At 45.9% G+C, this 21,651-nt stretch overlaps 1 long non-coding RNA gene across 1 annotated transcript; it reads left to right on the forward strand.

Moving 5' to 3' along the window:
* The first annotated feature begins 412 nt into the window (after positions 1–412).
* Positions 413–21,644, forward strand: LOC120979043. Its single transcript, XR_005774229.1, has 4 exons — positions 413–423; positions 7,841–7,847; positions 20,797–20,801; positions 21,305–21,644. It is a non-coding gene; the product is annotated as an uncharacterized LOC120979043 (long non-coding RNA).
* The last annotated feature ends 7 nt before the right edge of the window (positions 21,645–21,651 follow it).

The raw sequence follows: 21,651 nt of genomic DNA on the forward strand, positions 1-21,651 counted from the left end.
ACCCTTTAAATAGGCCTTAAGACATGACCCGGATAATAAATAAGCCAGCACCTCATCTGCAGACAGCTGTTCTGGGGTGATTGCCCCTCATCAATGCAGAGCAGAGTGGACTAGCTTAACTGGGTAAGAGGCCTAGGTCAGGATTTGGGGGGGTACTATCTTTCCTTAAGGAGAGGCCTTGAGACATGACTTGGATAATATATAAGCCAGCATCTCATCTGCAGACAGCTGTTTCGGAGTGATTGCTCCTCATCAGTGCAGAGCAGAGAGGACTGGCTTAACAGGGTGAGAGGCCTACAAGTATGTCAGGATTTGGGGGGGTACTATCTCTCCTTGCAGAGAGGCCTTGAGACATGACTCGGATATTAAATAAGCCAGCATCTCATCTGCAGACAGCTGTTCCAGGGCGATTGTCCCTCATCAGTGCAGAGCAGAGAGTACTGGCTTAACTTAGTGAGAGGCCTAGGTCTGGATTTAGAAGGTACTATCGCTCCTTGGGGAGAGACCGCTTTAATAGGTGTAAGAAGACTTTTAGGCCATACATGCTCCTCGGGAATTCTGGGAAGAAGCGATTTACTCTCCATGCATGTCTGTTACAGACTAGAACCCGAATCTCAACCTCCATTGTCTTATATGGTAGAGCTAACACTTCATGTAGGCTATTCACTTAGGCAAAACAATTTTTTAAGTCCAGGGTGCTCTGCTATTTTATGAGACATTTATGAGACTTTTCAGCTTGTCTTCTGCACAGGAAATCCATTCTGTACCGACACACACTGTTCCCATAGCAAACATTCCACTCCCTGCAGAGATGTATGGCCAGGCTCATGTCTCTTGCCAGGACCTAACCATCTGATCTCCAGTGAAGACATACTGCCCAAGTGTCCTTCTCTAGAAGGACAGTCCTTGACCTGCCATCAAAAACAATCTACTAAAACAATAATGAAAAGCTAAACGCCTCTAAATTCACAGAAATCATCTCATCACATTTCCATGAAATCATCACCATGCACGTCACCATATATTAAAGACTGCACATTGTGGAGCCCTAAATGCCAATCTATCGCCCCCAGAGAGGGGTTCAGTGATTGATAGAAGCAGAACGTGTAATCTTATATTATCAATAAGATCTGATCTGCAGACAGAGCTCCAGCTGTGGAGGAACACACTAACCTAATACATACACATTGGCGGTCGTGTATTACGCCACTTTTTGTTATATTTAAGTCGAACATTTTGTAGCAAAGATCTTTTGATACAAAATCTGTTACTTTACCCCTCTCACGCCACTTTTGTGAAGTGGCGAAAAAAGGGGGGTGGGCCTTTTTTCCACGCCAGTCTAGGGTGTGGAAAATGGCCTTAAAGTACAACCAGCAAGAGAGCCGACATAGATTAAAGTATGCTGCACGGCCGGTGGCAGCAAGCACCTCTACATACCTTAGGTGCCTCCCCCAGCAGGGCACAGGGATCGAGACCGGAGTATCAATCAACAGGCTTAATAAATATCCCCCATTATATCTAGTGAAAAGATTAAGGGGCGGAGCATGACACAACAGCTTTCTCTGTGGTCGAGCTCTTTAAATCTCCCCCATACATCAGGCACAAAATAATGCATCGGTTATCCCCAAAATCTTCCTTTGAAGAGCAATGCCGGACACAGCCAAATATTGGAGGCAGTATTATAGTAGTTATATTCCTGTACATAGGAGCAGCATTATGGAAGTTATATTCTTGTACATAGGAGCAGTATTATAGTAGTTATATTCTTGTACATAGGAGCAGTATTATAGTAGTTATATTCTTGCACATAGGAGGCAGTATCATAGTAGTTATATTCTTGTACATAGGAGGCAGTATTATAGTAGTTATATTCTTGTACATAGGAGGCAGTAATATAGTAGTTATATTCTTGTACATAGGAGCAGTATTATAGTAGTAATATTCTTGTACATAGGAGCAGTATTATAGTAGTTATATTCGTGTACATAGAAGCAGTATTATAGTAGTTATATTCGTGTACATAGGAGCAGTATTATAGTAGTTATATTCGTGTACATAGGAGGCAGTATTATAGTAGTTATATTCCTGTACATAGGAGCAGCATTATAGTAGATATATTCTTGTACATAGGAGCAGTATTATAGTAGTTATATTCTTGTACATAGGAGGCAGTATTATAGTAGATATATTCTTGTACATAGGAGCAGTATTATAGTAGTTATATTCCTGTACATAGGAGCAGTATTATAGTAGTTATATTCCTGTACATAGGAGGCAGTATTATAGTAGTTATATTCTTGTACATAGGAGCAGTATTATAGTAGTTATATTCTTGTACATAGGAGCAGTATTATAGTAGTTATATTCTTGTACATAGGAGGAAGTATTATAGTAGTTATAGTCTTGTACATATGAGGCAGTATTATAGTAGTTATATTCCTGTACATAGGAGGCAGTATTATAGTAGTTATATATTTGTACATAGGAGCAGTATTATAGTAGTTATATTCTTGCACATAGGAGGAAGTATTATAGTAGTTATATTCTTGTACATAGGAGGCAGTATTATAGTAGTTATATTCTTGTACATAGGAGCAGTATTATAGTAGATATATTCTTGTACATAGGGGCAGTATTATAGTAGTTATATTCTTGTACATAGAAGCAAGTATTATAGTAGTTATATTCTTGTACATAGGAGCAGTATTATAGTAGTAATATTCTTGTACATAGGAGCAGTATTATAGTAGTTATATTCGTGTACATAGAAGCAGTATTATAGTAGTTATATTCGTGTACATAGGAGCAGTATTATAGTAGTTATATTCGTGTACATAGGAGCAGTATTATAGTAGTTATATTCTTGTACATAGGAGGCAGTATTATAGTAGTTATATTCCTGTACATAGGAGCAGCATTATAGTAGATATATTCTTGTACATAGGAGCAGTATTATAGTAGTTATATTCTTGTACATAGGAGGCAGTATTATAGTAGATATATTCTTGTACATAGGAGCAGTATTATAGTAGTTATATTCCTGTACATAGGAGCAGTATTATAGTAGTTATATTCCTGTTCATAGGAGGCAGTATTATAGTAGTTATATTCTTGTACATAGGGAGCAGTATTATAGTAGTTATATTCTTGTACATAGGAGCATTATTATAGTATTTATATTCTTGTACATAGGAGGAAGTATTATAGTAGTTATAGTCTTGTACATATGAGGCAGTATTATAGTAGTTATATTCCTGTACATAGGAGGCAGTATTATAGTAGTTATATATTTGTACATAGGAGCAGTATTATAGTAGTTATATTCTTGCACATAGGAGGAAGTATTATAGTAGTTATATTCTTGTACATAGGAGGCAGTATTATAGTAGTTATATTCTTGTACATAGGAGCAGTATTATAGTAGATATATTCTTGTACATAGGGGCAGTATTATAGTAGTTATATTCTTGTTCATAGAAGCAAGTATTATAGTAGTTATATTCTTGTACATAGGAGCAGTATTATAGTAGTTATATTCTTGTACATAGGAGCAGTTTTATAGTAGTTATATTCTTGTACATAGGAGCAGTATTATAGTAGATATATTCTTGTACATAGGAGCAGTATTATAGTAGTTATATTCTTGTACATAGGAGCAGTATTATAGTAGTTATATTCTTGTACATAGGAGCAGTATTATAGTATTTATATTCTTGTACATAGGAGCAGTATTATAGTAGTTATATTCTTGTACATAGGAGCAGTATTATAGTAGTTATATTCTTGTACATAGGAGCAGTATTATAGTAGTTATATTCTTGTACATAGGAGGCAGTATTATAGTAGTTATATCCCTGTACATAGGAACAGTATTATAGTAGTTATATTCTTGTACATAGGAGGCAGTATTATAGTAGTTATATCCCTGTACATAGGAGCAGCATTATAGTAGATATATTCTTGTACATAGGAGCAGTATTATAGTAGTTATATTCATGTACATAGGAGCAGTATTATAGTAGTTATAGTCTTGTACATAGGAGACAATATTATAGTAGTTATATTCTTGTACATAGTAGGCAGATCTGTGCCTCCACACAATCCTGTCTCTGAGCTCTACAGGCAGTTATTTCCTCCTCATGATGCTTTGTCAGCTGTTAGACATTGTATAGACAGGGCTATGTCTTTCTAAATCATGTCCAATCAACAGAATTTACCAGGGACACTACTCAAGGCGTACAAACTTCTCAAAGATGATCAAGAGGAATGGGAGGCCCCAGAGTTAAATATCAAGTGCCATAGCAAAGGGTCTGAATATTTATGTCCATGAGAAATGTTAGTTTTTACAGTCTAATAAATCTGCAAAAATTTCTAAAATTCTGTTTTTCGCTCTGTCATTATGGGGGATTGAGTGCAGATTGATGGGGAAACACCTGGTATTCCAGTATTCACATCATGTCAAAGTTTCAACTTCTGCGCGAGTCCATTAGCAAATCCATTAATCCGATTCTGCCGGTTAATAATTAACGAGCCGCACTGTATTAGATGACCTGTGTAGTGCGCTGGTTATATTCTGCATATACTGTATTAAGGTTAATTTTTCACATGAAGCTTATTAAACAGAATGTGTATTTGTTAAGCATAACCACAAGAAATACATGGGAATAGATGTGTGGGTGGCCCTTTGATATTATAACCACTTGCGCTCCGACAGGAAGGGCCCTTGACCCCGCACTGATCCCCATCTATAATATTTCTTGTATTCCACAATGTAGAAGCCTCTGGGGAATGTGTCATAATGGGGACACACATGGGGGAGGAACGCCCGCTTATGGTCTGCGTTCCCACCATCACCCCCTTCATTTTGCTTTCCTTAGAGAAGGACGGCGCAGCCTAAAGGTTTGTTCCTCCCTCCACTTAAAGGTGCAGAAAGTAAGTAATGGCTGCACCACAAGGCAGGGGTCTAGGGCAGGTTGGCGCACATAGATTCACCTCATCTGTCCGAAGAACTGAGTGACTATTGGAAACTGCCTATAGGTGGCACTAGAGAGACAAGAGTTTTCTTCTTCCCGGAGGAGAGCATGGAATTGAAAGAGTTAATCTCGGCAGCAAGAAAAGCTGGTATTGGGCTCCTTAATCCTCCTTAGTTTGTTGTTTTAACTCTCTCCTTTCCAGAGCCCACAGCTTAGAGGGAAGCCTGGAAGAGAGGTCATTTGCATGATTGGCCCAGGGAGCATTGCTTATGTCAGTTGAATCTCCCTAAGGAGAACCATTACTTCCACAGTTAAAGGGATTGTCCACTTTCAAACAATTGCAACCAACTGGAGACGGTTTTCTTGACTAATGTGGCTCTTTTATTACTACTAGGCAATACTACTGTTCACTGGACTGACCCACCCAGAGAGGACTGTAGAGCTTCTCCAAAGGCCACTGCTCACTTGGATGTACCTTAGGACTCATGCACACGACCGTTTTTGTGTTCCGTTCCGCAAAATGGGGTTCCGTGATCCGTTTCAGTCTTTGTTTCCGTGTGTCTTCCTTTAATTTTGGAGGACCACCAGACATAAAGGAATGTAAAAAAAAAGTCTAAGACAGGTTTGCCATGCAAATGATAGGAATAAAACGGACGCGGACGACAATCTTGTGTGCCTCCGCGTTTTTTTTTTTTTTTTTAGCGGTCCCATTGACTTGAATGGGTCTGCAAACCGTTTTCCACAGAAATAATAGGACAGGTTATATTTTTTTTGACGGACTGGAACCACGGATCGCGGACGCGGATGGCAAATGGTACACTATCCGCATTTTCAACGGCTCCATAGAAATGAATGGGTCCACACCTGAAACGCTAAAATCGCCGGAACGGACGCGGAAGCAAACAACGGTCGTGTGCATGAGGCCTTATGCTAGTCTTTAGGACAGTTCTGGATGGAACTTTAAGCTTTAAATAAAGGGGCGGGGGGGATATTTAGGTAAACCAGACTTTAAAGGGTAACCGTCATGTTTTCATAAAAAAATTTTTTTTTAGCATATGTTACTGCTGCAGCAGCATTATGCATAGAGCAATCTTTAGTTTCTTCACATACCACTGTTTTCCTTGAGTTTTTCCCTTAGTTACGGCTGTTTAAACATTTACAATATGAGGACCTTCTCAAGATGGCTCCTCTGCCAGTTCTCTGAGGCCAAAACTGCTTTCCCTCACTTCCCATACACACTTGCTGTAGACAGCAGCTCCCTGCTAGCCAATCAGATTGGATTACTGAGAGACACGCCTCCTCACTCTGAAGCCTAATGCAGGCATGCAGTGTGAAGGACCGCCCCTCCGTCTTCTGTTTATACTAAAAGGAAGACAGACAAGCCCTAGTAACGGTCTTTAAAGGGAGCAGTGGAAAGGGACAGGGGACATTAATGAAAGCTGTTATTATAAGGCAATTACAGATCTTCTGACAATCATTGACAAACTAACTCAGGTATACATGCCGAGCTCTAATAAACTAGCAAATAAAATAAAAAGATGACAGTTACCCTTCAAGAGATATTCACCCACAGGATATTGTAAAATGTCGGCTAGGTGCAGGTCCCACCATTGAAATGAATGGGTCAGCTAGAGGGGTCGTCGCCTACCGCACTAATGTGTCCACGTTGGCCATATGTCCCGGTAGCACTGACCTGACTTCTACTAAAAGTCATGAGTAAGGCAGACGTTCATAAAAACTGTTGTAAAAAAATTACAGAGGGGTGAAACCGGTAATTTTAGAAAGACAACGCACTGCCCCCCTTTTACCCAATGAACACAGCAGAAGTTGGTACCCATTAGTCATAAAGAATGTGCAAAGTCCCTGGTCCCGGCTAAAACCAGGATCTTCTAGAAGTAAAACAGCTGCACAGTGTTCAAGCAATGTGCACCTGCTCCGGGAAAATGATACCCACAATAATAACCGCCATGCTGGATGCAGAGCGAGCCAGTATAGGCCCATTGCCTAGGCATGACACGGAGAGCAGACATTGCCAATCGATTGTCAGCAATGTCTGCATTGATCTCCCAGTGCTCAGATCATGTCAGAGACGACACATACCTGCAGGTCCACCACTGGCCATCCCGCTCCCAGATATTAGCGGAGGCAATATGGAGAATCACAATACATTAGTAAGTGCCTCTGTATTAAAGGGTTTTGTGAGTGGTTTACTAATAACGACCTATCCTCAGGATACATCATCAGTATCTGATCAGCGGGGGTCCGACAACAGGGTACCCCCGCCGATCAGGCAGATTGAGAAGGGCAGTAGTGCCGCGCCTTCTCCACAAATTTTTCCAAGGCCAGTGACGTCACGTTCATCGGTCACCGTGGCCCAGGGGCAGCTCAGCCCTATTCAAGTGAATGAACTGGTGCAATACCAAGTGCAGCCACTATACAATGTACGGCGCTGTGCTTGGTGAGCTGCGAGAAGGCAGCCCCTTTAAGTGACCAATTTCCATAAAGCAATCAATGGGCGCCCATCGTACACCGGCTGTTCTTTCTGATCAGTTAGAAGCCTCCATGTCTCGGGCCAGGAGCGGCCGCGATCTTCCTGGCTGATCGCACAGGACGCACCTTCCTCCTCCATCTTCCCTGGAGGGACAGTTGAGCCCGGCCTGGCAGTGAAATGTCATGCATTCCGTCACTGCTAGATTGTCTATGTCCAGGCCTATAAAGCAGCCCCAACTGTTCCTCCGGAGCGCGGGTCATGTGACACTGGCGACTCTCGGCTGGTTTATCGTCTTACTTGTTGTCGCTGTCTGTATTATTTGGCGCAGCTGCTTCGTGTGATATTCCTGTGACCACAACAGACTGGACACGGAGAGAAGAGAGGTGGGGGGGGGGTGTATTCTGTGCCGGCCTGCGGGGCGGACACACCTTCTGTTATCTAGGAAAAGCCAGAATAAACCTAGATTGGGGAACACAGATGGGAGAATTCACCCGCAAAATAAAATAAAAACAACAACCGAATATGAAGACTTCTGCATTGTCATCTTCCCACTCCCGAGCAGTGCATGCAGAGTCTTAAAGGGCCAGCTACACCTTAATATCAAGTCATATGTAGTCTTTGGCTCTCTGCCTGGACCATTTACCTGCCTAATGACAAAAATTTAACCTCGACACCTTTTTCAAAGTCATTTAAAGGGTATCGGTCCCCTCTACGGACACGTCTGCTGCAGTAAGTACTTGCATTCTCCATGTAATAATAACACTTGAGTATCTATTCTGATGAGTCTGACGTGTTTCTCCTCCATTATTATTTTTGCTAGAAGTTATGAATGAATTACCATCTGTTTGCAATGAAGGTCCAAATGGGTGTTACCAGTTGGGGGGGGGGGGGGGGGGGGGGGGGGGGGGGGGTGGGGTGTCCCTGCACTAATCTTGCTAATATTGGAAGGATCAGATTTATCAGTCTAAGACCTCTTGCACACGAACGTGCGCGCCCCGTGGTCGTGCTGCTGCCCACAATGCACGAGCACAGTCCGTGGGGCAGCCGCAGCGGATCGCGGACCCATTTACTTTAATGGGTCCGCGATCCGGCCGCATAGGACATGTTCTATCTTTTTGCAGAACGGAAGTACGGGACGAAACCCCACGGAAGCGCTCCGTAGTGCTTCCGTAGGGTTCTGTTCCGCACCATTCCGTATCTCCGGATTTGCGGACCTATTGAAGTGAATGGGTCCGCATCCGTAATTCCCACGGAACGGCACATGCGGTCCGCAATACGGCAACGGGGCGCACACGTGCAAGAGGCCTTAGGGTACTTTCACACTTGCGTCGCTGGATTCCGGCAGGCAGTTCCGTCACCGGAAGATACGGCAATCTGTATGCAAATGGATACCAATTGTAGACCGGATCCGGATTGGTCTCACAAATGTATTGCAATACTGGATCCGTCTCTCCAGTTGTCATCTGGAAAAACGGATCCGGTATTTATCTTTTTCACATTTTTAAAAAGGTCTGCACATGCATGTAAAATAATGCCGGATCCGGCATGTGTTCCGGAATTTTGGACGGAGAATATACCGCAGCAATACCGGAAAAGAATAACGCTAGTGTGAAAGTACCCTTAGACGCTCCTTCATATGGACCTGATATAAAACAGAATAATCATCCAGTATACGATACTAACAAAGAACGTGTCAGTGTAGGGATCTGTTCATACCTGGGTTGTGTCTTTCACCTGTAACAGAAGCCCCATCGCTCTTCGGGATCCATGAACCATTAACGGTGCCCGTGCATGAGCCCTTAAAGGGGTTGTCTGATTTATACAAAAACCTATCATATCCTAGCAATATGCCTCCAATGTCCAAGACGGGACAGAACCCCATAAAATTCACACGCTGCGCGCCGGATAGGGTTGATCCTGCTGGTTTAAAATTATAACTGTCTTCCTGAAAATCATCTGTGATGTCCTTATATCTTTATGTAATTTAGGGCGTTCCATGCACCGATGGGCAGTGCCTGTGTCCTCAGCTATCTAGTGCAGGTCCCACCTCTCAGTGCACTGAAGTCCTTATTTTTTTCTCAGGGTATCATTTTAATCAGCAGAAACAACCCTACTGGGCTGATCCTGCTGACCATTGGTTTTTAAAGCGTTTTTTTTCTGGTTGATGATTTCTCTTCAGGCCAGTTTAACACAAGTGAATGCAATCAGGGGAAAAAGCTGCATTTCCTAGACCGTCCGTGGCTTGGCTGACCTGAGATCACTCGCATCACAGATCACTAAGGTGCAGTGAGTTTGGGTCCACCAAGCCGCAGTCATTCTGGGAAAAGTGGCCGTCACACAGACAGTTCTTCCTGGAAAGCAGCCTTAGGATAGATCATCAATATCACATTGCAGGGGGCCCAACTGCTGCCACCGATCAGCCGATTGAATGATTGACGGCCACCGGAACAAGCACAGCTCCATACATTGGCCAAGAAATGCACTGCGCATGCGTGGCCCCTGCTCCCATTCATTTCTATAGCCGAGCCAGCCCTTGGCTATTTTCGGCAGCCCCATAGAAATGAAGGGAGTGCGCCCTCCGTTCATTTCCCTGCTCCGTTCTCATTGTAGGTGCGGGTCCCAGAGGTGGGACCCGCACCTATCAGACAATGGTTGCATATACTAGCAATATGCCCCCATTGTCGACTGTGATGGGAATACCCCTTTAATGTCCCACTTCCTAGAAGTGAGCCCACCACGGCCCATCCTCACTTAGGACCAATGCTGCCGGATGACAAGGTCACATGACGTCTACAGAGGAGGCTGGTGCAATTCTCTGCAACAGAACTAAGGGAGCGTCTGAAAGTTCCCAGCGTGCTGACAAAAGAAGCATCTCTTCTCCTAAATCCCAGGGCAGATTACTGGACGCTCCCCGGCTCCGAGTGTGAATGCTACCTCCTTACCTATAGCTCTTACATTGCAGCCAGTGTAACTGCTATGAAACATTGTATCACATGATGTGGTTACCTAGGTTTTTTCTTCTTTTTTTTCTCTATTTGTCAATAAGAATCTTCAAGGAAAAAAGTCTTATAAATAGAAAGAACAGGTTGAGACATGCCTGGAATCTGTCCACCGACTGTACAGCGTCCTAGTTCACATGCAGCAGTTCATTGCCCCGAACGCCAAGGTGGCAGCAAAGCTTCGGAAGACACCAGTTTCATAAATGGTATTTGGTGGGAGGGGAGGCGGGAGGGTTACCATTTCAGATTTTGCATTGGGGTCCAGAAGCTTCAAGTTCTCTGGTCAGGCCCAGATGTTTTACCCTTGCGGGTTTCCTACTAATACGGGCGTTTCATACGCTGATCTTACTCTCAAGTGCGCTGGAGTCAGATGCTACAAATTTACAAAGAGGCCGCAGGACTGGACAGGCAAACATGGCATGAGTTTATATCATTTTTGCTACTTTTTACACCATCTAAAATTAGCAAAAACTAAGAAAAGAAAAAAACAAAGAGGCTTAGGGGAGACTTTATTAATATTCCTTATAATAAAAAAAAAAGTGCCATCATAAGAAGTGCTGAAATGCCTCGACCATTTTGGCTCAACTTTGGGGTCTGTGCACCAGAAAACAAAGCTTCCCCAGTAAGGCGCTGGCATAGACTTATTTGCATCATTGATTTAGCGCATGTACTGTTAAAATATGTAGGGCCCCCTCCACCTATTTTTTTTTAGGAAAGCAGCCAGTGTGATGTAAAAGGGGGAAAAGTTGGAATTTTTATTTAGTAACCATGCAAGACAACCCCTCGTCCATACGTCCTACTAGGGTTTATGGGTTTCATACATGACCCCTATTCACAGCTCTCCCTCAGGACAGGCATTAGGCACATAAGCTGGCGCTATGGCGGGCAGGTAATTGCCGGTAGATAGTAGGGCCACAATAGGGCGCCTTAGGTACTCCATGTGCCACTGTGTGGCTCCCATAGAAGGAAGTACAAGCCACCATTTGTATCAGTGATTCTGTGTATTATAGATGTGATACTCAGACACGTGGCCTGTGCCCCTATAGCGCTCTATGGACAGATCCTGCACTAAAGAGCGGCTTGTATGGGAAAGAGGTCCAAGATTTTGCTGCGAGGGGCTCATCATACATATTTTATTGCACTGTGCCTGTAATGGAGTGACCCCGTCTATGTACATGAATATTGCTGACTGAACGGTGCCACAGCAGATCTATAAAACAGGCGACCCAGACAAAGTCCTGTTTGCAGATCGACGTGTTACACCCTCCGGAGCACCTCACCCGAAATAAACTGCAGCAAGGGAGAGGCTATTAATTCTCCATCACCTGAGATGTAATCTCCGCTCCCAGCCCGGGGTGACTGCAGGGTGTCACAAACTTTCTAAGAATGTCAATAAGTAGGGAGGATATGTGAGGTTCAGCCAACGTAAAGGGCGAGTGTAATATGAGGTCAGCAGAATTCGGGAGGTTACACGTTACAGAGAATGTCCCATTACCATGTAAATCCCTGAGGTTTCCTCTGTCCTGTTAACACCAAGTGGTTAAGGCTGCGGCAACACTGCGGTTTTTGGGGCATTTTTTTTAATCACATTTTTCTCGCATTTATTTTCCATCTAGAGAAGCCTATAAGAAAACATCTTAAAACCTCCAGAAACAGAACATGCGACAATTTGAAAACAAAATGCCAAAGGACGAAATTATGTAAGAAAACTGTCTCTAAATGACACATCAGGCAACATCTGTCTGCGGCATTTTTCCGTAAAAAAACCTCTTGGTGACCCTTTTTTGTTAGCATTCCTCTGGGTAAGCGGATCACATAGCTCCTGCTGCTGCCTGGACCCCCAGCGATCAGCTGTTATCTAGGGTACCAGTTTTCATACACTGCCCCCACAGGTGAAATGAAGCATTACACAGTTTCCACTGAAATCAATGGACCATCCACGTAACGCTGGGTCTTCCCAGGATCCTGTACAGGGACCCCTCTATTAAATCACAAGGAAAATACCTTTGAATACATCCAGCCAGTTCCAAGTTACACGTGTTTCTGGGTAGTAACTAATCTGTGGGATCGATCTGCAGATTACCAGTATTGCACCACGTACGGGCACCTTAACAGTGGAAACACCATGGGAACGGACTGACGGGTGGTACGTAATATCCAGGTGCATGCTTCCAATATGGCGTTTGTGGATCTCTATGACCAATGCAATGTTAAACGGGCGGCCTATAAACCCTATAGGTCATATGCATGTTATGGAGGGGGGGGGGGGGGGGGGGGGGGATAAATACGTATGAGGCATGTGGAATAGGCCTACGCGTGTAGCAATGGTCACTAATGAACCCCTTCTTTTTAGTTGCGTGCGATTGTCAGGGCGGTCAGGTGACCGGTTACTACCCCGAATTTTTCAGGCTCATATATCCTCATACTCTTGTCTGATGACTGTAAATTCACGTGACATGGGCTTAGCGTACATTATTCTAAGTGCAGGGAAGTCATACGATAATCGGTGGAGGAGGGGCGGCATTTTCAGTTCCACATTTCAAACATATCTTTACAGTGTAATCCCAGACATTCACACAGAAGGTTGTCACTGAAGGCACCGCCATGGACGGCGCTATTTCTGGAGGGAGAAAAAGACCCTTCCGTTTAATAGTGGACAACCCCTTTAAGCTCTCTCCTCAAAGCTGCAGGAGTTTTAGGATAAGTGCACCCTGGATTTCGCTCCAGATCCGCTGCATGTACAACATACGTGTGGAATATCCCTTTAAAGGGCCATACACAGTATAGTTGATTTCATGCAAGTAAAGTTCAATCATTGTATAAATGAACAGTTCTGAAACTCATAATTTTCAAGACCTCTGCTCGTGGTCAGTGAATAGGATAGTAACATAGTATACAAGGCCGAAAAAAGACATTTCCCCATCTAGTTCGGCCTGTTATCCAGAGGAAGGTAAAAAAAAAAAAAAAAAAAAAAAAAAAAAAAAAAACTGAAGTAGAAGCCAATTTTCCCCACTTTAGGGGAATAAAAAATTCCTTCCCGACTCCAATCAGACATCAGAATAACTCCCTGGATCAGCGACCCCTCTCTAGTAGCTATAGCCTGTAATATTATTACGCTCCAGAAATACATCCAGGCCCCTCCTGAATTCCTTTATTGTACTCACCATCACCACCTCCTCAGGCAGAGAGCTCCATAGTCTCACTGCTCTTACCGTAAAGAATCCTCTTCTATGTTTGTGTACAAACCTTCTTTCCTCCAGACGCAGAGGATGTCCCCTCGTCACAGTCACAGTCCTGGGGATAAAATGATGATGGGAGAGAACTCTGTACTGACCCCTGATATATTTATACATAGTTATTAGATCTCCCCTCAGACGTCTTTTTTTCTAACGTGAAGTAACCCAATTTTGATAATCTTTCAGGGTACCTGTAGTTGCCCCATTCCCAGTTATTACTTTAGTTGCCCTCCTCTGGACCCTCTCCAGCTCCTGTCTATGTCTGCCTTGTTCACAGGAGCCCAGAACTGTACACAGTACTCCATGTGTGGTCTGACTAGTGATTTGTAAAGGGGTAGGAATAATGTTCTCATCACGGGGCATCTATGCCCTTCCTTCTGATGCAACCCATTATCTTATGGCCTTGGCAGCAGCTGCCTGACACTGGTTTCTACAGCTGTTTGCTGTTTATTAAAATTCCTGGGTCCTTTTTCCATGTCCGTGTTACCGAGTGTTTTACCATTTAGTATGTACGGGTGACTTGCATTATTCCTTCCCATGTGCATAACCTTACATTTGTCAGTGTTAAACCTCATCTGCCACTTATCTGCCCAAGCCTCCAATCTATCCAGATCCCTCTGTAGTAGTATACTGTCCTCTGTAGTACATATATATATATATATATATATATATATACAGTATACTGTCCTCTGTAGTATATACACAGTATACTGTCCTCTGTAGTATATATATACACAGTATACTGTCCTCTGTAGTATTATATATATATATATATATATATATATATACATACACACACAGTACTGTCCTCTGTAGTATATATACAGTATACTGTCCTCTGTAGTATATATATATACAGTATACTGTCCTCTGTAGTATATATACAGTATACTGTCCTCTTGAGTGTTAATTACTTTACACAGTTTAGTGTCATCTGCAAAATTTTATATTTTACTGTGTAAGCCTTCTACAAGATCATTAATAAATATATTGAAGAGAATAGGGCCCAATACTGACCCCTGAGGTACCCCACTAGTGACAGTGACCCCTCCAGTACTGTCCCATGAGGTACCCCACTAGTGACAGTGACCCCTCCAGTACTGACCCCTGAGGTACCCCACTAGTGACAGTGACCCCTCCAGTACTGACCCCTGAGATACCCCACTAGTGACAGTGACCCCTCCAGTACTGACCCCTGAGGTACTCCACTAGTGACAGTGACCCCTCCAGTACTGACCCCTGAGGTACCCCACTAGTGACAGTGACCCCTCCAGTACTGACCCCTGAGGTACCCCACTAGTGACAGTGACCCCTCCAGTACTGACCCGAGGTACCCCACTAGTGACAGTGACCCCTCCAGTACTGACCCCTGAGGTACCCCACTAGTGACAGTGACCCCTCCAGTACTGACCCCTGGAGGTACCCCACTAGTGACAGTGACCCCTCCAGTACTGACCCCTGAGATACCCCACTAGTGACAGTGACCCCTCCAGTACTGACCCGAGGTACCCCACTAGTGACCCCTCCAGTACTGACCCCTGAGGTACCCCACTAGTGACAGTGACCCCTCCAGTACTGACCCCTGAGGTACCCTACTAGTGACAGTGACCCCTCCAGTACTGACCCGAGGTACCCCACTAGTGACAGTGACCCCTCCAGTACTGACCCCTGAGGTACCCCACTAGTGACAGCGACCCCTCCAGTACTGACCCCTGAGGTACTCCACTAGTGACAGTGACCCCTCCAGTACTGACCCCTGAGGTACCCCACTAGTGACAGTGACCCCTCCAGTACTGACCCCTGAGATACCCCACTAGTGACAGTGACCCCTCCAGTACTGACCCCTGAGGTACCCCACTAGTGACAGTGACCCCTCCAGTACTGACCCCTGAGGTACCCCACTAGTGACAGTGACCCCTCCAGTACTGACCCCTGAGATACCCCACTAGTGACAGTGACCCAGGAGCATTGAATGAGACTGGAATCCTATAAAACTTAGAAAACCTCTGTAAGAAATGCTTCATCTTCCCCTGCCATGGACGGGCCTCCTGGACCAGCTCTGTAATTACAAGGAAGGTAAAGAGGAAACTTTATATCCGTTTTCAGTCTATTCTGCAGAATTGTAGCAAAAACCATTTCATTAATCATCATCCAATTCATTTTGCGCTCGGCTTCTGTTACACCCAGGGCTGTTCTATGCCAAGACTTCTATATGATTAGACCGGCTGCCAGGGAATGGAACAGATGCAGAAAATGACCGCCGCGGACGACCGCTCTTATAATTATTGCACATCTCATCATCCTGAATGCGGCCATAGTCATGCTGATTTTTTTTAGCTCACATTCGCAGTCTACATAGACCGTCATCGCTCACATCAGTCCCGGTCCCCAATTCCCCATCACACCCACTGCGGCTACTTTCATAGGAAGCCGATTAAACTACCAGTATATCTTCCCGCACAAGCACGGAAAGAACATCCAAACTCCATGCAGATGTTGCCTCTGGCCAACGTTCAAGCTCAGGAAACAGCACTAACCACACGGGACTCTATGGGAGATGGGTCCTTGCCCAGCAGTAGGGCTCCCTGCCTGGGTAACCTATCCGGTATCATGAAGAGCCGCTCCGGTGGACTCTGTTGGGGAGATTTATAGCAACCAGAGTCCCCCTTTAGTTTTTCAGAGCGCCTGTGGAAAATGATGGGATCACTGATTGGTTGCTATGGGCAATTAAGCCAGTTTTCCTTTGCGCCAGTTTTGATAAATCTCCCCTTGTGTGTCTCGGTAGAACACAGTTGCCCATTCTTTTCAATGAGTGCCAATCAAATGAACAAATGTGCAGCCGACGGAGGATCCCCGAGGGTTTCAGATCCTGAATCTGCAGCAATCCTTTAGAGAAGGGGTGATAGTGTGTGAACCATAGAGGATCCCCCCCATACAGCTATGGGGTCCAAGGAGAAGGTAGCGCCAGATTAGGGTGACAAGGGATTTCCATCAGTATGCCAACGCTGGAGCCAGCCAGAGGGTGAGGGGCAAACATCGGCCGGGCCCTTTATAGGTTGGTGTGCGAGCTAGCACCAGGAGGGGGCAAAATCATATTTTTGCAATAAGTTCTCCATGTAATGATTCACATTAGTCGGGGCATTTATGAGACACTCAGCGACCTCCAAATCTACGGGGATCATGTGTGATCACTGCTGGGATCCAATACATTGGCATCGAGCAGGTCAGGAAATGATACATATTGTTAGTGTACCCAAGGCCTTTCCTGCTTGGTAGTGTGCCACCGACATCCACAGTGATGATACATGGCCTGCGTCCCCCCTCCCCTGGCAGACACTGCCCAGAAGCGAGCGGGCACATCACAATTTCCCAGCAGAACACCAACAACAAAAAGCAGAAGCGAACGCTCTGCTATAAAACACTGAGCAAGAGCCGAATCACTTCTGATAAAACGCAGCCATTTACCAACATCGCAGACAATCAATAATTGTAATTATCTGCCGAACCCGCTGCCCTAGTGGACATCTCCAGTAAATGCAGAGCTCGGGTTATTCCTGGTAGAGCGGCCATGATGAATCTCATTAGTGGATAGGGACAGTCTAATTGCACCGAACTCATAAAGGGACAGAACTGGCATTAAAGGGATTCTGTCACCTCTTTTTACCCTATAGAGATGCGGACATGCACGGCTAGATCGCCGCTAGCCTGTCCACAATGTACCTGTGTGGTTTTATTGAGTGTAAAAAATGGATTTTATATATATGTAAATCAGCCTGGTAAGGAGCCCAAGGGGCTGCACTAACCGTTCTGGAGCCCAGCCACGGCCTGTACCCACGAATGTCCTCCTTGCTCACAAAGTCAGATCGCCGTAATCTCGCAATGCGCGAGCTCTCGCATGCGCAGTTCCGAGGTGAAAGAATCCCTTTAAAGGGGTTGTCCACTGTTAGAACTTTCCTGCAGACAGTCTAAAAAGGAGGAGACTGTACTCTCTATCTGGGAGACACCTCTTCGTGTACAATGTGACAGACAAGAACGGCTCTCCCAGGACATTAATATGGACTGCTGACACCCCCACCGATCAGCCAGGACCAGACACAGCTCCACACACTGTGTAGTGGCCATGCGTGCTTACTGCAGCCGTGACTAGTTCTGGTGCGCTGCGGCCCCTGCAATCAGCTGATCAGTAGGGGGTGTTGGGAGTCAGACCCCACGAATTATCCTAAGGGCAGGTGATCAATATTAAGGTCCCAGAAAAGCCCATTAATCCCTTAGCAAGTCCGGCTCTGCAGATAAGCGTCCTGCTGGTACTCTGTCCATAGTTGAATTATTTGCTTGCTGTCCTCCTCCTCCACTACTCCCCCACCTTCCGCTGCACTCAGATCCTTCCTCCCTCTCTCACCGACTTCTTTGCAGTCCATTCTTTCAGCAACAGAGCTGATGGGTGACCCAAATGCCAAGCGTGGAGGCGGCGTGGCTCGATGACCTATCAAGTGGGGGTTAGACAGCTATAGGCCACTTGAGACGTCAAGTCATTTTCATGTAGCGGGGATTGACTCAACAGCTGCCAGACTACAACTCCCAACCATCTCCGTGCAGGGCTCACCTTCAGCTCTTGCATATTATGGAATTGCTCTACATGCAATCACAAAAACCTACACATCCATAACGGGAGTAGCATGCCACCCCTGCGCCTGGGCAGTATTTCAGGGCACTGTCACATAAGCAGCTTTGATCTAGGAATTATTAAAAACTTTTCATAAGTCATTGGTAGAAGTTTCCACCGATTTTAGTATCTACTGACCATCGGATGACAACCGGGAAAAATGTACCGACCTGACAGCTGCTGCAAAAGTGGAAACTATCAGATGGCACTGACTTCCATAGGGATCAATGCTTCCTATCACTGGGTGGATACAGGTGGTGCCACCGTATGGTAGACAGAGTATGCCGCACTGCATAATACAAGGTGATAACTCCCATCCGCAAATGTCCGCAAAAATCCAAAGTCCAGCGCCTCCGCGTGATAAAGTCTGACGTGCGTTATAAAGGTCGCTTATAAAACTGCCTCTCCCGACAGTGAGAAATGACCGGTGTGACATCATGGATCTGCACGCCTAACACAAGCAAAAAAATCATAAAAGTTATTATAATGAACCGATACTGAAAATATGAAAACCAACATTAAAACCCCCTAAAATCAGTCCTGGCTAATGTGCAGGTATCGAATAATGGAATTGGCATATACCAGGAAAAACACAGTATCCCCAAGTGGGGTGTCTATCCTCTCCTACAAAAAAAAAGAGCCCCCTCTCAAAGTGTGGAAAACGCGTCTCACATCAACGCAACTGCGTCTGTGGCCCTAGGGTGTCAGCAGAACCCCCGTGCGTTTCTGACTGGCCAAGAAGTCTCACCGCCATCGCTTAAAGGAGACCGACGGACTCCCTTGAAGAGTACAATGGTATTTCTGGCCGAAAACCAAAGTGAATCCTTTCCCAGGAGGGCAGGGAATCCTAAAGGAAAGTCTTTCCTAAATTAGGATCCACGCCCGCTTCTTGCATACAACTTGTTAGTGCTATTCAGGTCTTCCAGCCTAAATCTGTCTAGTAATGGGTTAACTTCTGGCTGGACTCAAAGAAGACCTGACAAGCCCTGGACGGGGCCCCCGGGAGGGAGGAGCCAGTCCGTCCCACACACAATATATGGTCATTATGTGCCTTTCTCACAGGAATGGGCACAATACCCGTCAGTCACAGCCCGGCAGGCACACGTCTCCAGAGATCCCACCCTTTACTTAACTCCTTCTGAGTAGAACGGGCCCGGACGGGAGGAAGGCACGTAGGAAGCGATAATGCATGGTACAGCGCCAAACAAGATAAGACAGAAGAAAGAAGCTACATAAAGGGTTAACTAAGCCTTTATAACCAAACCTGTATCGGATTTTATTATAAGAGGGACTACAAGTCACAGCAAACGTATGATGATATTGTAGAAATGCTTGGGAGCCACAGCCTGCCAGCAAATGCCCGCTGTCAAAACTGTCCGAATCTGCCCCTAGTTCACAGCATGCTGGAGTTGTAGTTTCATAACTGCTGAAGAGAAGTTGGACTACAAGTCACACAATTGACACATTGTATCTTCTTCCTCATTCCTTGGTTACAATGTATCAGCAGAGGCTTCTATTTTCTTTTAGCTGTTGTCATTTTCACTTCTAGTAATCATCTTGAAGATCTGGTTTCTACACAGAGAACAGAAGGTCTGGCTGGAGAGGACCAGGGGTTTCCTCTCTAACTGGCGGACTTAACCCTTCAGTGTCCCGTCACTCCCTGCTAAGGTTTAACCCACAAAACAGCGACTACGGTGGTGAACCCCCCCCTCCCCATGTAGAAATCATAACTGCTAGTATTCTGCCCCGCCGCACAGATCTGTAAAACTGTCACCGTGGACCATCGCCAGTCACCCCACTGGCCCAATGAGGTTTTGCAGAGGGCACACTCCTGCCCCCCCCCCCCCATATTGTACTCCATCTGTATCTCCACCCACACTGGTGTATCACTAATCTACGCCTCCTCTTCTGGTTCCTGGATGTTTACAGCTCCGAGCCCAGAACTGTGGGAGAAGGAACCGGGACGCCCCCCCCCCCCCCCCTGATCTCCGAGCCCCATTACACGTACCCGAGGGGAGCGCTCCTGACTTACACCAAGTCTGAACTCCAGCCGAAAGCAATCTACTGTCCTCCGCCGTCAGCCCCAATCTACTGTCCTCCGCCGTCAGCCCCAATCTACTGTCCTCCGCCGTCAGCCCCAATCTACTGTCCTCCGCCGTCAGCCCCCCGCCATCAGCCCCAATCTACTGTCCTCAGCCGTCAGCCCCAATCTGCTGTCCTCCGCCATCAGCCCCCTCGGGCCGATCCCCCATGTCTGACAGGCCCCTCTACCCTATTCTACTCACCATCAACCTCCACCTATAGGTGGTTAGCAATTTCCCATTATGTATCTGATTGGGGGAGGGGGGGGACTTTCATCTAGTTAGGGGACAGAGACCGGAGGGGGGGGGGGGGGGGGGCGCGGTTCAGCAGAAACCCTAATATCCTCTGGAAGAAAAGGTGTAGCGGAGACCCTTATGAACTTGAGGGAGAGACAGACGAAAGTTCTACAGTATATCCTGGGGGACCCTCATATACTGGTGCAGAGACCTCTATATCCTATGGGGGGAGACACCAGACACCCCTATATCCCAGAGGGGGCAGCAGACATCCTTATATCATGGGTGGGGGGAGGGGGCAACAGGGACCCCACATATCCTGGGGAGACCTTCATATACTTGGGGGGGGGGGAGCACAGGGACCCCAATATCAAAGGGGCAGCAGAGATCTTCATGCCCAGGGGGGGGGTGGGGGGGGGAACTAAACTGTTGAACTACAACTCCCAATATACTCCTGCCTTACGGATGTCTAGCATATGATCCTGGGTGAAGTTGCTGCAGAACTTCTTTGGCGGCTGCAGTTTGGACAAGCTTCCATTAAGGAGGTTCTGCAGCAGCTGTGCTCTGGGTCTCCAACAAGTCCAAAAATAACTGGTAAAACTTCACACCTGCCCCGGTGTTGAGCTGGAGAAGGGGCGGTGAGCCGTCAGGCAGGAGGTTCTGCAGCGGCGGTGTCTGGAGCGGGCAGTCACTTCCAGGCAGGTGGCGGGAACACACATCAAACCCGCGTCCCGGACACCGACACCTCCAACAACACGACGTCAGCCCACAATGCACCGCGGCCGGTGACCAGCATTACCTCATCCCGTCGTCCTCTGCGAGAGTTAGAATCTTCTAGGGCGGTCACCATAGCGACCGGGGGTTCATTTGCACCCTTAGCCCCGCCCAGCGGGCTCCTCAACCAATGGCAGGCCTCCGGAGTGACATCATGTCTATTTTTAGTGGGTGACTGGCCGCAGATAAGAGTTAGC

The sequence above is a fragment of the Bufo bufo genome, chromosome 9, assembly GCF_905171765.1.
Source record: "Bufo bufo chromosome 9, aBufBuf1.1, whole genome shotgun sequence".
NCBI classification, from domain to species: domain Eukaryota; kingdom Metazoa; phylum Chordata; class Amphibia; order Anura; family Bufonidae; genus Bufo; species Bufo bufo.